General features: G+C 37.9%; 1 protein-coding gene across 3 annotated transcripts in view; it reads left to right on the forward strand.

Annotated features, from left to right (window-relative positions):
• NCKAP5 (NCK associated protein 5) overlaps positions 1-24057 on the forward strand; it is a 1002432-nt gene that overhangs the window by 31431 nt on the left and 946944 nt on the right. The window lies entirely within an intron of this gene.

Genomic DNA, 24057 nt, shown 5'->3' on the forward strand with positions numbered 1-24057 from the left:
TCTCAAGCTTTTATATTTTTGTGCCAGCCTACAGTAAATTAGGTTTGTGGTCATAGTTTTCTCATTTTTTTTGTGATCTCATTTGAAATAATTTATTCTTTTGAAAGTGAAACATATTTGTGATATTGTGTAGTCTTCTTTAGTTATTAGTCTTGTCCTAGTCATATGAAAAATTTTGAATGATATAACATGCATTGATTGCCTGCTATGTATGCTCTGCTGAACTATGCAAGTTTGGAGGAGAAAAAAGAATATAAAGTAGTATCTTGTTGTGTTTCAAGGGGCTTGAAGTTTAATTGGCAGAGGGACTAGATGTGCATCCATAAAATGTTAAATAACCCAAAAATTAAGATATAAAGAATATTACCTGGCACTGTTTATAAATAAATGTCAAGTAAGAAACATATGCAAAAAGTGCCATAAATTCAGAAGCCAGAAAAATTATTTAGAGTTGAAACTTTCTGAAGAAGGAACCCATCCCAAGGTGGGTGAACAGTGTGGACAAAGGTTCAGACCTGGGCATATGGGTGACATGTTGGTGAGATGACAGGCAAATGATTTCATGGATTCATTTCAGAGGTTTCATGGAATTGGAAATGATTATGGCAGCTAAGTCCCAAGATCTCTGGTCAGTAAGTTGGCAAACTTGAAGAACTGATAGTATAGTTCCAGTCTGAGTCTAAAGGCAGGGAAAGACTGATGTCCCAGCTGGGAGACACTCAGGTGGATAGGGAGAATTTTCTCCCAAAGTAACTTTTTGTTCTATTCAGATCTTTAATAGATCGGATGAGACACACTTGTTAATGAGGGCCATCTGCTTTACTTAACCTACCAATGCAATTGTCAATCCTGTCCGAGAACATTCTCACAGAAACACCCAGAATAATGTTTGACTAAATATTTGGGTGCCTTATGGCCCTGTCAATGTGATTATATAAAACTTACCATCACAGTACTCCCAGAGCATTTGGAGGGCACTTAGCCAAACTGTAGGGGCAGGGGCATGTCCGTAAAGGCTTTCATGTGGAACTAATGCCAGAGTTGAAACCTAAGAGACAAGTTGGAGTTCAAGAGGTAAAGGTTTCGGGCAAGGTGGGGGAGTTGGGAAGAAGTGTTTTCTAGGTAGAGGAAGCCAATGGTATAAATGCTTACAGGTGAGAGAGTACTTGGAACTTTCAAGAATGGCACGTGATTCACTGTGGTTGGCATATAGAATGTGAGCAGAATTGGGAGAAGAGTATGAAGTTAGAAAGACTGGTTCAGGACCGGAGGGTTTTGGGTACCACAGGGAGGCATTTTGCTGACGGAACCTGAAAATGATTTTGAATATGATAGTGGAGTTGAGTGAAAATGGATTGTAGATAGGATGATTGGAGGTAGGGAGATTGATTGGACTAATTTAGATTAAATATCTCAGGGAGCTGAACAGAGCAGTGGCAATGGGATATATTTGAGAACAATTAAGGCATTAGAAGCTTTAGCCTGGATGTCAAATAGATGAAGGGGCTAGGAGGAGGGAAATCACAGATGGTTCTTGGGATCCTGGCTTGGAGAAGTGGCTGAAATTAGCTTATTACAATAGGAAACAAAGGAGGAAGAGAAAGTTTGCTGGCCAGAGAAGAGTTGCATGGCATGAACTGTGATAATTTCAGGTATTCAATATAAACATAGCTTAAAAGTTTTCCCTTTCTTCATGGCATTTTCCTACTGAGTTTAGAGTAAGGGAGACTTACATGTTGACATTTCTTTCAGATTTTCATGGCTGTGTAACATTGGTAAAATTACTAGGTAAAGAAAATATGTATAAATGTACAGACTTGTTGATGAAACAAACTGGCCCGTAAATGGCCAAACAATTAACAATGATAAAGTTTGTTTCAGTAACAAAGCCGCCCAAAGAGAGGGTGATTTGGATGCCTTTCAACAAAATAAATTCCTTTCTTCTCAGATGACATGTAAACTGATGTCATTTCTCATTCCATAAAGAAAAAAAAAAAAAGAAAGATGAAATTGCTATGGTCTGCACTATTCCAATGATGGCATTCTTCCTCAAAGTAGTCTAAAAAAAGACATTGTGAGCAAACTTGTATTTCCTCTGCCAGAAATGCATGCCTGGCCGTAATGCAAGCCTTTCATATTTAGCTCTTTAGATAATGGTTTTTCCATGAACTTTCATAACATTTATTTACTGCTGTAAATGATTGAACCAACTGCTGTTGGAAGCCAGGAATCTAGTTCCTCTGCAGTTGGATTTCTCCCTACATTTTCTCAACTTTATAAAGGTTGTACCGAAAGTATTGTTTCCTGTCAATATTTCAAGGGGGCAGTGTGAAATATTTCAAAGGGGCAGAGCCTGTCAGTTTTGAATGTTTACAGTTCTGCCTGCTTGCAAAGCATGTTAGCCTCACTCTATGAAGACCATGCTTGAGTTATAAATATTTTAACTCTCCAGCCCTAGTTTTTTAGGGTGTATCAACCACATTTTCCTTCCCCTCCCATCTGGCTGACTGATTCATACTCTTCTGTGAATTGTTGCAGCAGAAAAACAGACAGAGATTGCCAAATTCTGATGACAAGGCTTTCTATATGTTCATCTGGATAAAATGATAAAAATATAACTTGGGCTGACTTACTAATGAAGGTTTAACCAGGTGCTATGGTTTGGATGTTATTTGTCTCTGCAAAAACCCGTGTTGAAATTTGATCTCCAGTGGGCAGTATTGGGAAGTGGGGTGCTTGTGTCATGGGGGTGGATCCCATATGAGATTAATGACATCCTGCAGCGGGTGAGTTTGAGCTCTTGTGGGAATAGATTAGTTCCTGCAAGAGAAAGTCGTTTAAAAGACTCTGGCTTCCTCAGTTTCTCTCTTGCTTCCTCTCTTGCCATGTGATCTCTTTGCACATAGCTACTTCCTTTCCATTTTCTGCCATGAGTTGAAGCAGCAAGAGGCCCTCAGTAGACACAGCTGCCAGTCTTACATAAGACTGACACAGTATTACACTATCCAGCCACCAGAATCATGAGTCAAATAAACCTCTTTTCTCAATTAATTCCCCAGCCTAAGGTATCCTTCTATAGCAACATGAAATCCACTAAGACACCAGGGTAGATAATATTGATCATTCAATGGAGAGAGGCACTTTGCTATAATGGGTGTTCCAGTTACACGACAGCACCAATTGTGAGCCTGCCATGGACGAATTTGAACTCCAGGTGGCTCTGCTAAGCAGAGCTCTGACAGGAAGGCTTGCCACTCCCTCTAGTACCTGCATGCTGAGGCATAGGGGTTCCCTTATGTTGAGCTGGTTAAACTGGATGAACCAGAGCCTCCCAGAACAGTCTCTCTGGGCCATGGCCTGAGGGTGGCTCCTGCCCTGGCAGGAAGCTGTGCCCACGTGCTTACCTTCATCAGCTCCCACTCTGTGGTGCCAGACACAGCCAGGCAGGAACAGGATATGGCTATGGACAGGATAGTTGGTGCCTGACTCTGGGCAGCTCCAGAAATCCTATTTCCAAAATCTTTTCAGCTCTTAGCTGGCTTCCTACAGTGAGCAAGGATTTCAGCCCAACATTTAGGAACTTCACTCTTGGTGGCCAGAAAATACAGAACCAGATGCTGCTGAGGAAGAAGCCATTAGATGGCGGAGAAAGGTAAAAAGAATGTATCTCTTAAAATAAAATTAGAATTGTTTATTTTCTCTCATAAAGTAATCTTCTTATTGCCTGAAGGAAGAACAAAGAACTTCAATAAGACAGTAGGAGAAAACAACTGAATCATTTTACTATAAGAAAGCAGAGAAATGTCTTATTGCTAATCTTTGCTGCTCTTAAAGCTAAAAACAAATTTCTGATGTCCATATGAACAGAGATGCACATAATTATGGAAGGTTTCCCGAATGCCAGAGAACCTCCAAAGAGTTTCCATTTGACTTTGCAGCTTAATTGTCACTTTAACTACTTATAGCTGTACGTATTTGCTGAATGGGGATGAAGAGGGAAATTGAGTAAAATGCTTATTTTTAAAAAGGCACAGGAAAAAGGGAGAGTTATTTGCAGAAGGGGCAATAAGTGTTATGATAAATGTATGATATGGATTCTCAGGAAACGATCTGTCTTCACACCCCTAGAGCCTAGCATGGTGCTTGACTTGCAGCACCTGTTCGTGTTTGTTGGACGCTGTGCTTTGGCTTTAATCAAGGTGAGTTTGAGCCATTTAAGCACAGAAATTCTTTAAGAGATTTGCATTTATTCCATGTAGTCATTCATTCACAGGGCAAATATTTATCAAAAGATTTGCCAAATGAGACCAGAAGTGCACACAATGAATATCAATATGATTCTACCCTAAATTTTGACATTTTTGCCTGGGTAGCCAAAAAGTGCTTTATTTGCAAGTGAAGCAATACTGTGTATAGGGGTTATTTAAAATATATTGAAAAATGAGCAAAGTGAATAAATTATTTGTTTGTTGTACAGAAGTTTGGTTCCTTATTTAAAAGGAGTCTGTTATAGTTCACTTCCCTAGGCCAGAGACGATTTTATTTAGACATCTCAGTCCCCTAGAATTACGTCACATTACTCTAGAGATTGTCTGCCTGCCTTTGAATCCCACTCAGGTAACCTCCAAGGGGTCCTGCACCTCTCTAACCTAAGATATTCCCTACTTACATGAATTTCCTCTTTCACAAGATTGACTTGTGCTGACTCTGCTTCTTTACTTCATATCCATTCATTTGAAACACTTAGTAGGACAAAAAGTGTAAAGAATAATATAGTAAAGGCCCATACACTGCTATTCAGCTTAGCACATAAAACATTCCCAGTAAAATTGATGTTCCTGTGTATCCGTCCCCAGTCGCATCTCACTTCTTCAGATACCCAATGATACAATCACTACCTTAAATTTGGATTTGATCATTATCATGTTCTTAAATTATTTTTAGTGGGACTAAGTATGTATGCATGGCTAATCATTATGTCACATTGTTTTCTATATTTTTAAACCTTCTACAAGTGGTATTATATAGTATGTATTCTTCTGTAACTTGGTATCTTGGTATTTTCATTCATAATTGTGTTGGTGAGATTCATCCAGGATGATTGTGTCACATGGTATGAAATTCCTCAATTTATTTATACACTTTCCTACTGATGGGTGTTTAGTTTGTTTACAACTTTCTCGTCAAGGGGTTTAGGGAAGATTATTGTTTGGTGCAAGCAGTGACTCATTGTTAGGAAAGTGTATGCACCGGGTGGTCTGCACAACCTTTCCAGAGGTACATTTGAGCTCAAGTGTTTTTAAATGCAGTGATAAGCTGGTCTTCTACAAAAGCATTTCATCAGGAAGATGTTCCCTTCCTGTTTCTCTCTCTTTTTATGAACCAAACAGAAGAGCCTGGTAGGACTTGGGGACAGGTAGACTGCTTTGGTATCAAACAGTCCAGTAAAGTGTGAGCTGTTTGCCGTTAATAAAATCACGAGCTGCCTAAAACCTGGAAGTATAGGGAAGCATGAAAAGCACAGCCTGTTCTGGGACAATGCTCCTAATTCAGATAGTGTCTTACAAGGCAATTTAGAGACCCTTATTGGTTATCATTATAAGCTATTTTTTTTTCTTGTTTCAGATAGTGTTGCTATAATCATGTCTTCTTGTCTACATGAGCAAGAGTTTTAAAGGACATATACCTAGAAATAGAGTTGCTGGATTACAGATATTAAGCCTTATCAGATTTACCGGGGGTTGCCATTTGTTTCTCAAATTACTGAATCAGTTTATACTCCCACCAGTGATTCATGAGACTTTCCACTGCTCTACATCTTCTCCAACAACTGATATTGTCCAAATGTATTAATTTTTGCCGATCTAGTAGGTGGTATGAGATGATACCTCACAGAGTGTTTTCATTATGAATGAGATTGAGCATACTTTGTCTTATATATGTTGATCATTTATGTTTCCTTTTTTATGAATTGCTTTTTTCCTACCTTTTAATCTTATTTTTTTCTGTTTAATTATCTTTTCCTTTCTAATTTGCAGAGACATCTTATATTCTTGCAACAATTACGTATTGCAAGTACTTCTCACACGTTGTTACTGCTGTGCTTGTTACACTTTAAAAGAAAACTTTTTAGTAGTCTTTTGATAAAGAGAACTTTAACTTTTGGATGTAGTGGTGTCTGTAAGTGTTAAGCCTAGTTTCTAAGAGCTTATGTATTCTTAATTACTGAGTGTTTTCTTTTAATTCCTTTTCTCCATTTTTTTTAAAAAACAAGACTCTATTATCGTACTAACTACCTTTACATTCTACATGCATGTTTAATAACTATCTCTTACCTTGTAAAAAATATCTTATAATCTCTTTATTGTTGCACAATATCTTAGTTCTGTCTCATTTTTGTATTTCCCTAATTTAGCACTGTCATATTGTTTTGTGCTTCCAATGCTTAATTAGATCTACCTATGTATTTAAAATTGTCTTCACTTACCATTTGTTTCAGACTTTCTGTAGGGTTTTTGGTTTTGAGATGGAGTCTTGCTCTGTTACCAGGTTGGAGTGCAATGGCATGATCTTGGCTCGCTGCAACCTCTGCTTCCCAGGTTCAAGCGACTCTCCTGCCTCAGCCTCCTGAGTAGCTGGGATTATAGGTGCATACCACCATGCCCAGCTAATTTTTGTATTTTTAGTAGAGACGGGGTTTCACCATGTTGGCCAGGATGGTCTCGATCTCTTGACCTCATGATCTGCCTGCATCAGCCTCCCAAAGTGCTGAGATTACAGGCATGAGCCCTGTAAGAATAACCTCTATACTTATCCTTTTAGTGAAAGTCTATTCATAATAAGCTCTAAAATTTGTCAGAAAATATACCTCCTTGACTTCATTCTTGAGTGAGAATTTAGCTAGACATGACATTGTAAGTTAAGTTTATTTTCTCATGGCTTTTGAGAAATCTGCTATCATTTGAATCTTAATTTCTTTGCAGGTATCATTCTAACCTATGTATTTGTGAAGGTGCTTTCCCTTTGGCTGACTTTAAAGTTATACGTTTGTCTTTGGTGATCTGCAGTGTTGCTATGATATGTTTAGTTGTAGATGAGAAAAATTCCTAAATCTAAAAATGTATGATTTTCATTGTTATATGTAAGTTTTCAGTGCTGCAAAAGAAGTAGCATTCAAATGTAAATTTCCTTAGCAAGGCAATTTACTTCTATAGAAGGGTGTGGCTCACAGATGGAACGATGGTGGGTGCACATCTGAACAAGGGAGGGGAAGTGTTCTTATTCCTGATGCAGATAGTCCCTACTGCTGTTTCATTCATTCTAACCCGATTGGCTAGGGTTAGACTGCACAGTCTAAGCTAATTCCAATTGGCTATGTTAAAGAGAGAAGAGGTATAAGGCAGAGCAGTGGGATGGGTAGTTTGGCAGGAAGGACAGTTACAGGACAGGTCAGAGCAGGTAACCAGAGTTGACTCAGGTCAAACCAGGTGACCAGGGCAGGTAACTGGAGCAGGTGACAGGGATGAGTCAGGATGGAGCAGATGAGCAGAGGAACAGATGTGAACTACTGATTTGAATTGATAGAAAAGATTGTTTACTGAAACTACAAGGAAGTGAAACTTTAAAATGGATAATTAAAGAATAAGAGAGCTGAACATAATGACATATTGATTCTTTGAAGAGAAACTTGGAGTTCACTGTATCTAACATCATCGAGGACATTTTTGGTCAATATACATTCAAATATTGTCCCTTCTAAAACTCTAATCACATGTATGTTAAATTATATTTTATTTTCCTCTTCTGTTAAAACTTTTACCAGTATTTTTCATCTCACTGGTTCTATTTGCTACATTTTACAAACTTTTAAAAAGTTATCTTCCACTTCATTAATTCTCTCATATCAGAATATGAGATGCCCTAAGTTGATGACACCCCAGGCTTTTTAAAACATCCACTAAATTTTTATTTTTGATAACTCTATTTTCATATTTTAATGAGCATATTTTAATTTCCATAAGTCCACTTTGCTTCTTTTACAAGATTACTTCTTTATAGTTTCTTGTTTTTGTTTTTTGTGAAAATACCAATATATGAAGTTCTGGAGAGTCTGCTCTTGTGATTTCTACAACTCTTTTTCTTGGTGGCTTGTTTCCTTAGGGATACTTTTAAATTGAGAAAGTGTATTTGCCTGCTGAGAGTCTGGTTGGGTGTTTGTTTCTTTGCATCTGCTCCTGTCATGCAGCCTGGGGTGTCACCAACTTAGGGCATCACTTAGTATTTTGGCTCTGCCTTTCCAAACCCTAATGTTTGTGTAAATGTGAGCCCCAGACTCACAGAATAGGTCTGTGTGTTAAAATTATTGGTGGTTGGAGAGGGGTGGGAAAGTAGGTTTGAGGGATTTAGGAAATAAAAATACAGAGCTAAATTTTATTTTCAGATAAACAACAAAGGTATACATATATTTATTAAGTATACTTTAAGTATTAAATGTTTATCAAGCATACTTTAAATATTAACAAAAATCACATAGAATATTTATTGTGGATATTCTCTGGCTATGCATGCTGGGGGATGAAGAAGCTTTGTTTTCTTAACCAGAGGTGAAGCTGATACAGATACATTTTCATACTGTCTTTCTTTGAAGATGAGATTTTTTTTTCTAACCTATTTCATGGAGTATCTAGTCTTTCTAAGGCCTTGGGTTTTTATGGGCATCTGAGTTCCATTGTGTACCTGTGGAGGCTTTGTGTCCTGTTCCTGGAGTGGTTCTAGGCCCTTGGAATGAGGAAATTCCATTAGAAGTTGCAGACCCAGCATTTGCTTTCCTCTCTGGTGTTCTGCTTCCTTATTAATTTGTTTGTTTTGCTGGTTGGTTCTTTTAGCTACTGGGATTTTCCCCTTCTTTGCTAGTCGTGTTTTATCAGTCATAATGTTGGAAGCAGAAATGCTCCTATTCACTCTTTAACCAAGTTAACCAAGCCCCTGCCTCTACCACTGATCTAAAATTGCTCTCTGAGCACTCTGCCAGGGGTGCTTTATTGCTAAAGCCAATTGTCTCTTCCTGAGTGTTGCCTGCTTGAAAGCTCTTATTTCTTGGCAGAATTTTCCCCTTCATCAACTTCTATTACTCGCTTTTTTTTTTTTCTTACTGTTCTTGCTTGACCAGCCATTGTCAGTGTTCTTTGCTGGCTGTTTTTCCTGTGGCTTCCTCTTTGATATAAACATAGCTCTTGGACAATCAATATACTCCTAAGCTAGTGTCCTGACCTCTAAACTCCGTAGGCTAGCTTCTGCATTATTTTCTATGGTTATCTTTCTGAAAAAAAGCAACAGACCTTATTCTTGTCCTGAAAACTCTTTGATAGTTTTTTATTGTCACTGTACATAATTTTAGCATTAAAATTCTCCATAGTGTGGCTCTAAGCCACTCTTCCAACCTCCTCAGCTATCAAGCTCTGTGCTTTGTACCTAATGCTTCGGTCACCACACTACTGTTCATATGCTCATAATTACATCACTTATCAAATTATTAGTTAAAATACTGTGTCCATAATTCTGTTTACTGCCTGTATATCAAAATCATATTCTTTGAGGTTGGGCTCAGATTTGAACCTGATTTGGCTTCAGCTGGCAGCTCATTCAGTTCTTCATTCATGATTTTCAGAAAACACATGCATTTGGTGCTTTCTATAGTAGCGATTTTTATATCTCTGTGTCATAAGTTTATACATACAAACTAATTTTTTCATCTTATTACCTTAATTCTGAACTCAAGACTGTATATTTGGTAGCCTTCAATAAATGTGTTTATTATTTAAATAAGTTGCTTGTCTTTAGAAGTTATGAGGACATATTAGTTATAGTATCCCACCAAGTTTTATGAAAAAATGAAGATCAACTTGAAAAACTTGCTAGAGCTGTATAGGCAGTATGAATCTTCATTTCCAGTTTGGAAGAATACGTCCCTTAACTTTCTATATTGCCAAGGAATTCGATTTCTATGTTAGATCTTCTGGCAGACTGATGACTAGCTATAAGACTACGGATTCCTAGAATCTCATGAAAGAGTCTTTCCAGAAGAAGGTAACCTCCATGGCCTTTAAAATATATTCATTCACTTCCCCAAATATTTCTTCTTCTTTTTCTACTTAAAAATGATGACAATGCGGCTGGGCGCAGTGGATGACGCCTGTAATCCCAGCACTTTGGGAGGCCGAGGTGGGTGGATCATGAGGTCAAGAGATCGAGACCATCCTGGTCAACATGGTGAAACCCCGTCTCTACTAAAAATACAAAAAATATGCTGGGCACGGTGGTACGTGCCTGTTATCCCAACTACTCAGGAGGCTGAGGCAGGAGAATCGCCTGAACCCAGAAGGCGGAGGTTGCGGTGAGCCGAGATCGCGCCATTGCACTCCAGCCTGGGTAATGAGCGAAACTCCGTCTCAAAAAAAAAAAAAAAAAAAAAAAGAAATGATGACAATGCATAAACTAAAATAAAGGTAGGGAGCTTATTTGCCCTAATAGATTGCATGATGACATCATCTTTCAAGTATTTATAACCTATAGATTCCCATCGTCCTTTTCCTCTGTCTGCATACAGTTGCCAGATTTAGAAAATAAAAATACAGCCCAGCATGGTGGCTCACACCGGTAATCCCAGCACTTTGGGAGGCCAGAGTGGGTGGATCATCTGAGGTCAGGACTTCGAGACCAGCTTTGCCAACATTGTGAAACCCCATCTCTACTAAAAATACAAAAATTAGTCAGGCATGGTGGCAGGTGCCAGTAGTCCCAGCTACTCAGGAATCTGAGGCAGGAGAATCCCTTGAACCAGAGATTGCAGTGAGCCAAAATTACACCACCACACTCCTGCCGAGGTGAAAGAACCAAGCCCCTTCTCAAAAATAATAATAATAATAATAATAAAAGAAATAAAGAAAATAAAAATATAAGATGTCCAGTAAATTTAAATTTCAGATAAAAATGAATAATTTTTAAATGTATGTCCCAATATTACTTGGGACATACACACACATAAAAATATTGTTTATCTGAAATTGAAATGTAATGGGTATCTTGTATTGTATACGGCAATCCTGTGTCAGCTCCACTGTCAACTTCTTGTTCCTTATCATCCATAATCATCTTCAAAGCAAACAAAATGTTTCTATATTTAGAAATGAGGATTCTTTAAAAGTGTTATTACTTGGAAAACTATCAAAGATTCCCTAGCTTGCAAATTTTAAGTGTCGAGTGGAATGCCACATAGCAACAAGGTAATTTCTTCTCAGGTGGGGTGGTGAAAACGTGCTATAGTGAGAAACTGGTCTCTACTAGCGTAGAGTGTGTTTCTGGTAATTTTTCCAATACAACTAACATCTTGTGGCAGGCACATCTGGGTGACATGCATTCTGGAACTCAGTAAAAAAATGCCTGGGAGAATGCCTGCGTGTGTGTATGTGTTGAGTTAAACAGCCCTTTGTTATGAGGGAGTAGGAAGGGGCTGTGGATATTGTGCTGAAATGCAAACTAATTGATGGACAGTATAATCACCGCCTTAGTTAGCGCCCTGGGACTCTTCATACTGGCAAGCTGTAAATTTAAATGGAAACCAAAAGGATAGTACACAGCCCACAGCTCTGCATTCCATTACTTCACGTATGAAATATTCAGTGAGTAAAAGAGAGGCTTAACAGATAATAGCTGGAGAGGAGCTGCACAGTGATTAAGGCAAGACTGAAGTGGCTGGTAACAATCTCAATCTAACCATGTCCAGATAAGAGTTTCTATTTGAAGGATTAAACTCTATTCTTTGCTCAGGATGAGGCAACCTACTTCTGAGTGCCGAACTGTACAATGATCTCTTATCTTAGACCCAGTGTAGTTGTTCAGAGATTATGTGATTTGGGGTAAGATGGATCTATCCATGAGCCCCATCAATCATGCTATGTTTATCTTTTAGATACCTGTTATTTAGTATCATTGAAAGTACACGAGTTTTCTAATCCAGCTAACTTGGGTTCAAATCCCCTTCATCCCTGTGCCCCGTGGGCAATGGCATAAAATTTCTGAGCCTCAGTTTATTTATCTATAATATGAAGCTGATACTGTCCATCTCTCAGTGTTGGGACGTAGATGCCCTGGGGCTTATTAGATGCAAACTCTTTGTCATTTATTAACTGCTTCATGAAGGCTACTTTGTACCTCCCTATCTGTGTGCTCTCAAATTTACTTTTCAGCCTGAGTCTGACTTCAGGATGCTGCATCTTCTCACAATGACAATTATTTCCTGCTGGCATTCTTGATCCTTATGAGACACTTTCTTTTCAAGGTACCCTGCAGTTGAGGGAGCATATCTGCCCTAGGCTGGAAACAGCAGAAGAATTTCCTCTCTCATGCCTATCAGTTAGTTGGCACTGCTGCCTGCGGTAATGTGTTTAGAAAGGCCAAAGGGCCATTCTGGGTTTGGTGAGAAAGCCCCATAGTTGACCGACAAAGGCTGCCATTTGCTTGGCTAGCAGTTGGTGGTATCTGTACCATGAGCTGGATACAGTTCTCCTCGGTCAGGTTGCAAAGTAGGCAGAGTTTGTCTTCAGGAACAGTACTTCCCCTATCTGAACACATCCCCCACTTTTTGTGCCATTTTACCTGACTTCACTAGTTTGCACATACTGGCTACATAACAGAGAAAATAAAGGATGTGCACATTTTTTTCTATGAGGATCTGGGGACTCCATCATTTCCTTCTGAGGAGCGGCCTGAAGAAAAAGGCTGACACTCTGGGCCAGCCAAGCTGCCAGTGTGTCCAGATGCAAGCTGGCATTAGATAAGCTTAAGTCCCCCCCCCCCCATTATATGGAGGGGACCTAAATGGAAATGATTTCTTTGTTTCTGGGCAAGGCAAAACAGCACCAAGTGTCTGTCTCACTTTTGGCCTCTTCACAGTGGCAGGTCTTTAACTTGGACCTCTGTTGAGATGTAAGTTTCCCAATAGAACCTAAGAGCTGCAGTGTGGAAGAGAATATTTGAAAAGAGATTAAAGAAATAAGAAACAGAAATGATATCTCGGTAAATACAAAATGTGCTTTCCTGGAGGAGATGGGCCATCTCTGATGCAGGAGGATAAGACTGCAGCACTGTGAGAGGCCCTTCAGACGCCTGTGCGCTAAGCTGAGAGAGGGCCAGCTGACAAGTCTTCAGAGAGTAACACTCGTTCTGATTATGGTTGCAGTAATTTTCCAAAAATGTGGAAAGTATAAAAAGTAAATAAAGCTATCTGATAATCCCACATTAAGAACTGACCCGAGTTACTCAAGATGTTGGCACATTTTCCTCTAGTCTTTTTTTTTCCCTACGTTGATATTAACAGATTTGCACCTAAATTATTAATCCAGGTAGCCTTGGGGATTTTTCTTTTCTAATTTGCCCAAGGCAACGAAGTAAGATCACCCTTTTCTTTCTTTAACTTTCATTTTTAATGTCCAATTATGCTAACTTGAATCCCCAAACATGTAGTTGCTAGAATGCAGAGCAGGCTCCTGCCTGCAGGGCATACCGTGTGGCTGCATCTGCTGCCACCCATGTGCCATGTCCAATTTGATAATTCCTCCTCTAGTCCTTTCCCTGGTAAACACTCCTGATATCACCACTGCAGTGTGGGGGACAGGACACTGCTCATCATTTGGCCTTTCACTCCAATTCATGGGACAGCCCTTCCTTAATTTCCCAATGCACAGCTGAGACCAGGCTGTGGTGTGTCCAGAATAATTTACTGAAATTTAGGCAATACAGAAGTGAAATGTAACACAGAAAGCAACTTACTGTTGCTTCTAGAAGTGCCTGATCTTAAAGTTTAAGCCCAGCCCTCAAAAGAAATGGACATTTCCCCACCCCAGTAAAGCCCAAGAGTGGCCCTCTTCAGTTTTCATTTACTGTCTCAGTGTTAACTCCTGTTCCAGAATGATTGACAGCAGGAACTTCCACTCCTTTCAGAGAATGGAAGACCCCTATGCAGGGGTTTTGCAGGGGACTAGTCCACCTGGCCATGGGGATGGATGATTTAGCCATACTAGTCTTTGAGAACATTTCCCAAAGTCTAAGTTATTGTATCAAGCCCAACATAGACCTTAATCTATAGAGCTCCTCCAATGTCACATGAGAAGATCAAGCTTCTTTATCCAGGAGCTACACTGTCTGCAAAAAACTCACAGAGCAACATCACATCTCTTTAAGGACAAACAATGATTTGAAGGTACATGGCCATTTAAATTCAGGCTTTTAGAAGAAACCTTCTCTAAGGAAAGCAATCTTCAGAGGTATAGTTTTAAAATGCAGCTGTTTTACATTTGTTAAACAGAACATCCCGGTCAGAACCTTCTGTGTGCAGATTGCTCCAGTGCATTTAGGTATTTGCTCTTGCTTTACACTGCATAACTGAAAGAGACCACCAGAGAAACTGGGGAAGCTCTTCCCAGGGATAAAGTGAGATAAAATTTGCTGCGTGCAAATTTTAAAACGATGGTTTTTAAAATAAGTCTTCAGGTCAATCTACATTTGTGATATAACCCATACACACATTTGCATAATTGAAATCAAACTTCACATATATTTCTATTATTTGCTTTTTAATTTTCATTTTCCATTGTGAACATTTTCTAGTAGCATCAAAATATTTTGAAAACATGATTTTTTCATGATTTTATGATCTTCAAATCTATAGTTAATATAATTTTTAAATTTATTATACTTAAAGTTCTGGGGTACATGTGCAGATGGTGCAGGATTGTTACATAGGTATGCACATGCCATGGTGGTTTGCTGCATCCATCCCCCTGTCATCTATGTTAGTATTTCTCCTAATGTTATTCCTTCCCAATTCCCCCACCCTCTGCTATCCCTCCCCCAGCCCCCTCACCTACCAACAGGCCCCAGTGTGTGTTGTTCTCCTGCCTGTGTCCCTGTGTTCTCATTGTTCAACACCCACTTATGAGTGAGAACATGCAGTGTTTGGTTTTCTATTCTTGTGTCAGTTTGCTGAGAATGATGGTTTCCAGCTTCATCCATGTCCCTGCAAAGGATGAGAATTCATCCTTTTTTATGGCTGCATAGTATTCCATAGTGTGTATGTGCCACATTTTCTTTATCCATTGATGGGCATTTGGGTTGGTTTCAAGTCTTTGCTATTGTAAAAGTGCTGCAATGAACATATGTGTGCACAGTCTTTATAATAGAACAATGTATAATCAGGTATATGCCCCATAGTGGGATTGCTGGGTCAAATGGTATTTGTATTTTTAGATCCTTCAGGAATTGCCACACTGTCTTCCACTATGGTTGAACTAATTTATACTCTACCAACAGTGTAAAAGCATTCCTATTTCTCCACATCCTCTCTAGCATCTGTTGTCTCCAGATTTTTTAATGCTCACCATTCCAACTGGTGTGAGATAGTATCTCAGTGTGGTTTTGATTTGCATTTCTCTAATGAATAGTGATGATGAGCTTTTTTTCATATGTTTGTTGGTTGCATAAATGTCTTCTTTTGAAAAGTGTCTGTTCATATTCTTTGCCCACTATTTGGTGGGGTTGTTTGTTTTCTTCTTGTAAATTTGTTTAAGTTCTTTTTCTTTTTTTTTTTGAGACAGAGTTTCCCTCTTGTTACCCAGGCTGGAGTGCAATGGCACAATCTCAACTCACTGCAACCTCCGCCTCCTGGGTTCAGGCAATTCTCCCCTCTCAGCCTTCTGAGTAGCTGGGATTACAGGCGCATGCCACCATGCCCAGCTAATTTTTTGTATTTTTAGTACAGACAGGGTTTCACCATGTTGACCAGGATAGTCTTGATCTCTTGACCTCGTGATCCACCCGCCTCAGCCTCCCGAAGTACTGGGATTACAGGCGTGAGCCACCGCGCCTGGCCAATTTGTTTAAGATCTTTGTAAATTTTGGATAGTCTTGCTGGGCATTTAGGTTGTTTATAGTTTATTAACATAAATGATATTAAAATGAACACCTTTGCATATATATGTTGTCCATTTTTGTGATCACTTTCATAATTAAGCTTTTATTAAGAAATTATCCAAAAACATAATGGCTTAAAATAACACTTACCATTTTCCATGATTCTGTAGGTTAGCAAAGAATCTGTTTTTCTGGTCTATGCTGGTTCTACTAAGGCTGGATGATCTGAGATAGCCTAACTCCCATGTCTAGGACAACAGGGAAAACTAAGATGCCTGGGACTCTCTCCACCTGGTCTCTCATATTTAAGGCATCTAGCCCTGGCACATTCCTGGTGGCAGAAGGGTCCCCAACAACAGAAGAGGGAAAGGCCCATTGCACAAGTCATTTTTTATTTTATTTTATTTATTTTATTTTTTTGAGACGGAGTTTTGCGCTTGTTACCCAGGCTGGAGTGCAATGGCGCGATCTCGGCTCACTGCAACCTCTGCCTTCTGGGTTCAGGCAATTCTCCTGCCTCAGCCTCCTGAGTAGCTGGGATTACAGGCACGTGCCACCATGCCCAGCTAATTTTTTGTATATTTTTTAATAGAGACGGGGTTTCACCATGTTGACCAGGATGGTCTCGATCTCCTGACCTTGTGATCCACCCGCCTCGGCCTCCCAAAGTGCTGGGATTACAGGCTTGAGCCACCGCACCCGGCCTTTTTATTTTATTTTAAGTGCAGATTTTAAGTGTGCCATGGTGATTTGCTGAGGTACATGAGCAGGATGTGTAGGTTTGTTGCCCAGGTAAGTGTGTGCCATGGTGATTTGCTGCACCTATCAACCCATCCCTTACGTATTAAGCCCCGTATGCATTAGCTATTTTTCCTAATGCTGTCCCTCCCCATCTGCCACCCACCCCTACCCTGACAGGCCCCGTTGTTCCCCTCTCTGTGTGCATGTGTTCTCATTATTCAGCTCCTGCTTATAAGTGAGACCATTCAGTGTTTGGTTTTCTATTCCTGCATTCTTTTGCTAAAGACAATGGCTTTCAGCTCCATCCATGTCCTTGCAAAGGACATGGTCTAATTCATTTTTATAACTGTATAGTATTCCATCGTGTGTATATACCACATTTTCTTTATCTAGTTTATCATTGATGGGCATTTCGGTTAATCCCATGTCTCACATTCTGTTGTGAATAGTGCCTGTATCTTTGTAATAAAATGACTCATATTCCGTTGGGTATATAGCCAGTAATGGTATTGCTGGGTCAAATGCTATTTCTGGTTCTAGGTCTTTGAGGAATTGCCACACTGTCTTTCACATTGGTTGAACTAATTTACATTCCCACCAGCAGTGTTAAAGTGTTCCTATTTCTCCATAGCTTTGCTAGCATCTGTTGTTTTTTGACTTTTTAATAATCATCATTCTGATCAGCATGAGATGGTATTTCATTGGGGTTTTGATTTGCATTTCTCTAATAATCAATGATATTGAACTTTTTTCATGTTTATTGGCTGCATAAATGTCTTATTTTGAGAAGTGTCTGTCCATGTCATTTGAACACTTTTTGGTGAGGTTGTTTTTATTCAAGTAAATTTATTCAAGTTTGTTGTAGATTGTGGATATTAGACCTCTGTTAGATGGATAGATTGCAAATTTTTTCTCCCATTATGTAGGTTGCCTATTCACTCTGATGATAGTTTCTTTTATGGTATAGAAGCTCTTTAGTATAATTAGATCCCATTTGTCAATTTTTGCTTCTGTTGCAATTGCTTTTGATGTTTTCATCATGAAATATTTGCTTGTGACTATGTCCTGAATGGTGTTGCCTAGATTACAGTTTTGGGTTTTACACTTAAGTCTTTAATCCATCTTGAGTTGATTTTTGTATAAGGTGTAAGGAAGGGGTCCAGTTTTAATTTTCTGTATATGGCTACCCAGTTCTCCCAGCACCATTTACTGAGAGTCTTTTCCTCATTGCTTGTTTTTGTCAGGTTTGTTGAAGATCAGATGGTTGTAGATGTGTGATCTTATTTCTGAATTAATATTTTAAGTGTATTAGCTATTCATATTCTACTTTGTTGAGAATAAATTTTATTTTTATACCTATTTTCATTGAGATTCTTTTTTTCTCATTTATTTGGATGTGCCTTTTAAGAATAAATAACATTAACCATTAATCTATCATGGCACAATATTTTTCTAGCTTTTGTTTTTAAAGATACATGTATTCCAAATTTTTATGGCTACCATGCTTTGTGGTCAATATGTGATTTATTTTATTGCTTTTAAGATGGAAATTTATTGCTACAAAGGAAATAATAATTATTTATCTACATAGTCTTCATTTTTTTAATGAAATCCTTTTTAAACTTTTAACTCTTTCATTCACCAGAAATTTATTTTGGTATGACATGTTATAAATTAATTTTCCCCAAATAACTACATTTCTTAACTTTATTAAATATATACATTCAAACACTTTGAAAAATTTCAAACATATACAAAATTAGAGAAAATACTATAGTGAATTTCTATGTATTTTTTGCCCAGTTAAAAAATTCAATTAATACCCAGTCTTATCTGTTTTCACTTACTTTCTCACTACTTCCGGGTTATTTAAAAACAAAGCCTAGATAGTATATTATTAGAGATAATTCAGTTTATGTCTCTGAGAAATGACTGTTTTAAAAACATAATAATATAATCTGCACTAAAAATTAATAATTCTTTGTAATATAAAATTTTTGCAATTGTATCATAATATCTATATACTTTGAGAATTCAAATAAAGTAAATAAACTGCAATTTGTTCATGTGAATTATTAGCTTAATTCTCCTTAAGCTAATAGTTTTCTCCCTTTTTATTTCCCCTGCAACATATTTTTTGAGGAAACCTGGTTGTCCATCCTGTAAAGATTTTTACAGTCTAGACCTTGCTCATTGAATCCTTTGGTATTATTTTAAGTATTTCTCTGCCTCTTTATTTCCTGTATCTTGGTATTTAGATGTAGAAGCTTAATCAGATTCAGATTCAATTGTGGGTCAAAAAATATTTTCTGGGTGATTTTACACATTTCCTGAAGGGACATATCATCAGAGTGTCTTTCTTTGGGAGATGATAGTAGTAATAAGTGATTATTGCCAACATTCATTAATTCATATGGAACTATGGGACAATATTCTAATTTTATCCTTTCCAACTCATTTATTTGTGGAATAATTCTATCAAAGAAGCTTTCTCTCATTCACTGGCTACCTGTGATGCAATTTGTAAAATAATAGCTTGATTATTTGCTTTTGTTTAATAGTTTAAAAAATGATGAGTTAGTTTTTTAGTGTCCCCAGTGATAACCAATTAAGTTTAAAATTTTTTTTGGTATTATTGTGAACTTTTGTATATAAACACATTTGACATGTCTCAGACTGTTGCTCTTACTATTCTTACTGCTACTCAAGTTGTTCTCACCTTGACCAGTAGGAGCCTCTTCAAGCTGAATGCTGATTCCTGGTGGCACAGTCTCAGAGGACTTTGAAGGCATCTTTGCTTTCTGGATGACAAGATGTCCCAGGCCCCCCATGTATGCCTCCTGCCTGACACTGGGATTAGTGGTTTATCCAAGGAATCCTGGCTCCTTTTGGTGCAAATTGTTATTTAGAAAGCTCAATTTGAGTTCTACAAGAGCTTATTATGAGTGGGCTGATGATTGTTTCTTGGTTTTCTTCATTTCTCAGAGCAAACGAATGCGTATAGTATCTTAAAGATAAAATATGTCTTCAATTTATGTAGATTATTCTGATTCACATTCAGGGCTACAGAATTTTAACTCAACCATAATGGTGTTACACCTAGATTTCCTTTTCCAATGCTATAAAGAATGAGTTTGCAATGACACCAACATAATTTGTTTAATTTCACAATACACGTGCCAGAGTCTCAGAATAGCAACCATGTAATACCAACAATTCATTACTGAAAAGAATTTCAAGAGTTGTCTACTTTAGTTGTGTTATGTTGTCTTAAGTTGTATCCTGCTGAGGATGTTTAGTTAAAGTTAGTTAACAAGCAGTTCCTCTCTATTCATTATGCTAACCACCTAGATACAGGTTACTTTGTTTCATTTTGTTTTCAGTATTTAGGGATTTTTAATTTTGATCAATCTGTAAAGACTTTTCTTCTTAATCTGAAACTCTTCTCTTACAGCTGTATCTCAGAGTCACAATATTAAATCAAAAGAATAGGATATATATGTGGATTCCAAAAGCATCACATGTACTGACACATGCCAGACCTTTGAATCTTGAGTCTGTAAAGTGGCTGCTAGGGCAGGAAATGGTTAGACTCAAAACAGCATCATAATACTGAAGGGAGACCAAATGAATACTGCAATAACTATGAATGCTTTTATATACACCACGAGACATTGTGTAATTATAACATTGTGTTATGATTATTGCCAACTTGTTTACTGCAATTTTGAGCCTTTTAATGCCTTCGAATGTGCATCCAAAATTCTGGTGCCTAAAAGTGTTATCTGAAAGAAAAACACCAAGGGAGGAAGAGAATAGAGCATCACTGGTCTGTTGTGGTCTTAATCTAAGAGCCTGCAACTCAGTGGCACATCTCCACTGGGGTGCATTTGTTGAAAGGACTGAGAAACTCATGGGTGGAAACTCCTCCTAAGGGATGAAATGTGGGGAACAGAACTCAGCTGAGTGACCATGGCTCAATGGATCCTGGAGAAGGCTGCTACAGAATATTCTTTAAAAATTTTTTTATTTATTTTTAATTTTTTAAATTGTTTATTTCAATAGGTTTGGTTAAATGGATAAGTTCTTTAGTGGTAATTTCTGGGTTTTTGGTGCACCCATCACCCAAACTGTACTCTGTACCCAACGTGTAGCTTTTTATCTCTCGCCTTTCCCCAAGGCTCCGAAGTATCATTTTTTTTTTTTTTTTTTTTTTCCTGATGGAGTCTCGTTCTGTTGCCACGCTGAAATGCAGTGGTGCAATCTCTGCTCACTGTAGCTTCCACCTCCTAGGTTCAAGTGATCCTCCTGCCTTAGCCTCCTGAATACCTGGGACTACAAGTGTGTGGCACCACGCCCAGCTAATTTTTGTATTTTTACTAGAACTGGGGTTTCACCATGTTGGCTAGGATGGTCTCATTCTGTTGACCTCGTGATCTGCCTCCTTGACCTCCCAAAGTTCAGGGATTACAGGTGTGCACCACTGTGCCCGGCCCAATGTATCATTCTTATGCCTTTGCTTCCTCATAGCTTAGTTCCCACACAGGAGTGAGAAGATACATTGTTTGGTTTTCTGCTCCTGAGTTACTTCATTTACAATAATGGTCTCCAATTCCATCCAGGTTGTCTGGATGCCATTATTTCATTTCTTTTTGTGGCTGAGTAGTATTCTATTATAGATATGTCAATTTTCTTTACTCATTGACTGATGGGCATTTGGGCTGGTTGTGTATTTTTGCAATTGCAAATTGTGCTGCAGTGACCATGTGTGTACAAGTATCTTTTTCATATAATGACTTCCTTTCCTCTGGGTAGACACTTAGTAGTGGGATTGCTGGATCAAATGGCAGATCTACTTTTAGTTCTTTAAGGAATCTCCACACTGTTTTCCGTAGTGGTGTACCGGTTGACATTCCCACCAATAGTATAAAAGGGTTCCCTTTTCACCACATCCATGCCAACATCTATTGTTTTTTATTATGGTCGTTCTTGCAGGAGTGAAATGATATTGCATTGTGGTTTTGATTTGCATTTCCCTAATAATTAGTGATGTTGAGCATTTTTCCATATGCTTATTGGCCATTTGTATATCTTCTTTTGAGAATTGTCTATTCATATTTTATCCCAGGTTTTGATGGGATTTTTTGATTTTTTTTTTCTTGCTGATTTGTTTGAGTTCTTTATGGATTCTGGTTATTAGTCCTTTGTCAAATGTATAGATTGTGAAGATTTTCTCCCCCTCTGGGTTGTCTGTTAACCTTGCTTATTATTTCTTTTGCTGTGCAGAAACCTTTTAGTTTAATTAAGTCCCATCTGCTTACCTTTGTTTTTGTTGCATTTGCTTTTGGGTTGTTGGTCATGAAGTCTTTGCCTAAGTTAATGTCTAGAAGGGTTTTTCTGATGTTTTCTGGAGTCTTTATGATTTCGAGTCTTAGATTTAAGTCTTTGATTCTTCTTGAGTTGATTTTTGTATAAGGTGAAAAATGAGGATCCAGTTTCATTCTTCATTTGGCTAGCCAATTATCTCAGCACCGTTTGTTGAATAGGGTGTCCTTTTCTCACTTTATCTTTATGTTTACTTCGTTGAAGATCAGTTGACTGTAAGCAATTGGCTTTATTTCTGGGTTCTCTAGTCTGTTCCATTGGTCTATGTGCCTATTTTTATACCAGTACCATGCTGTTTTGGTGATTATGGCCTTATAGTATAATTTGAAGTCAGATAACGTGACACCTCCAGATTTGTCTTTTTTGCTTAGGTTTGCTTTGGCGAGTCAAGCTTTTTTGGTTCCATATGAACTTTAGGATTTGTTTTTCTAGTTTTGTGAAGAATGATGGTGGTATTTTGATGAGAATTGCATTAAATTTGTAGATTGCTTTTGGCAGTATGATCATTTTCACAATGTTGATTCTACCCATCCATGAGCAAGGGGTGTGTTTCCATTTGTTTGTGTCCTCTATGATTTCTTTCAGCAGTGTTTTGCAGTTTTCCTTGCAGAGGTCTTTCACAAACTTGGTTAAGTGTATTCCTAAGTATTTTATTTATTTATTTATTTTTGCAGCTATTAAGAAAGGGGCTGAGTTCTTGATTTGATTCTCAGCTTGGTCACTGTTGGTGTATAACAGAGCTACTGAATTGTGTACATTAAGTTTGTATCCTGAAACTTTGCTGAATTCATTTACCAGTTCTTGGAGCTTTTTGGATGAGTCTTTAGGGTTTTCTAGGAATATGATCATATCATCAGCAAGCAGTGACAGTTTGTCTTCCTCTTTACTGATTTGGATGCCCTACATTTCTCTTTCTTGTCTGATTGCTCTGGCTAGGACTTCTAGTACTATGTTGAATAAAAGTGGTGAAAGTGGACATCCTAGTCTTGGTCCAGTTCTTGGGGGGATACTTTCAACTTTGCCTTCCCCATTCAGTATAATGTTGGCTGTGGGTCTGTCATAGATGGCTTTTATTATCTTATGGTATGTCCCTTCTATGCCAATTTTGCTGAAGATTTTCATCATAAAGCAATGTTGGATTTTGTCAAATGCTTTTTCTGTGTCTATTGAGATGATTATATATTTGTTTTTAATTCTGTTTATTTGTTGAAACACATTTATTGAATTATGTGTGTTAAACCATCCCTACATCTCTGGTATGAAACTCAGTTGATCATGGTAGATTATCTTTTTGATATGCTGTTGGATTTAGTTAACTCTTATTTTTTTGAGAATCTGTCTGGTCCTGGACTTTTTTTGTTGCCAAGTTTTTCTCACTGCTTGTTATTGGACTCTTCAGAGATTCTGTATCTTCCTGGTTTAATATAAGAGGGTTGGATATTTCCAGGAATTTATCCCTCTCCTCTAGGTTTTCCAGTTTATTCAAATAAAGATGTTCATAGTAGCCTTGAATAATCTTTTGTATTTTTGTGTATCAGTTGTAATATCTCCTGTTTCATTTCCAGTTGAGCTTATTTGAATCTTCTCTCTTCTTTTCTTGGTTAATCTTGCTAATGGTTTGTCAATTTTATTTATCTTTTCAAAGAATCAGCTTTTTGTTTGATTTATTTTGTATATTTAAATTTCATTTAGTTCTGCTCTGATCTTTGTTATTGCTTTTCTTCCACTGGATTTGGGTTTTGATTGTTCTTGTTTCTTCAGTTCCATGAGGTGTGACCTTAGATTGTATATTTGTGCTCTTTGCTCTTTCCGACTTTTTGATGTCACCATTTAGTGCTAGGAACTTTGTTTTTAGCACTGCTTTTGCTGTATCCCAGAAATTTTGATGGGTTCTGTCACTATTATCATTCAGTTCAAGGAAATTTTTAACCTTCATCTTGATTTCACTGTTGACCCAATGAGCAT

Source organism: Callithrix jacchus, chromosome 6 (assembly GCF_049354715.1).
Source record: "Callithrix jacchus isolate 240 chromosome 6, calJac240_pri, whole genome shotgun sequence".
NCBI lineage: Eukaryota > Metazoa > Chordata > Mammalia > Primates > Cebidae > Callithrix > Callithrix jacchus.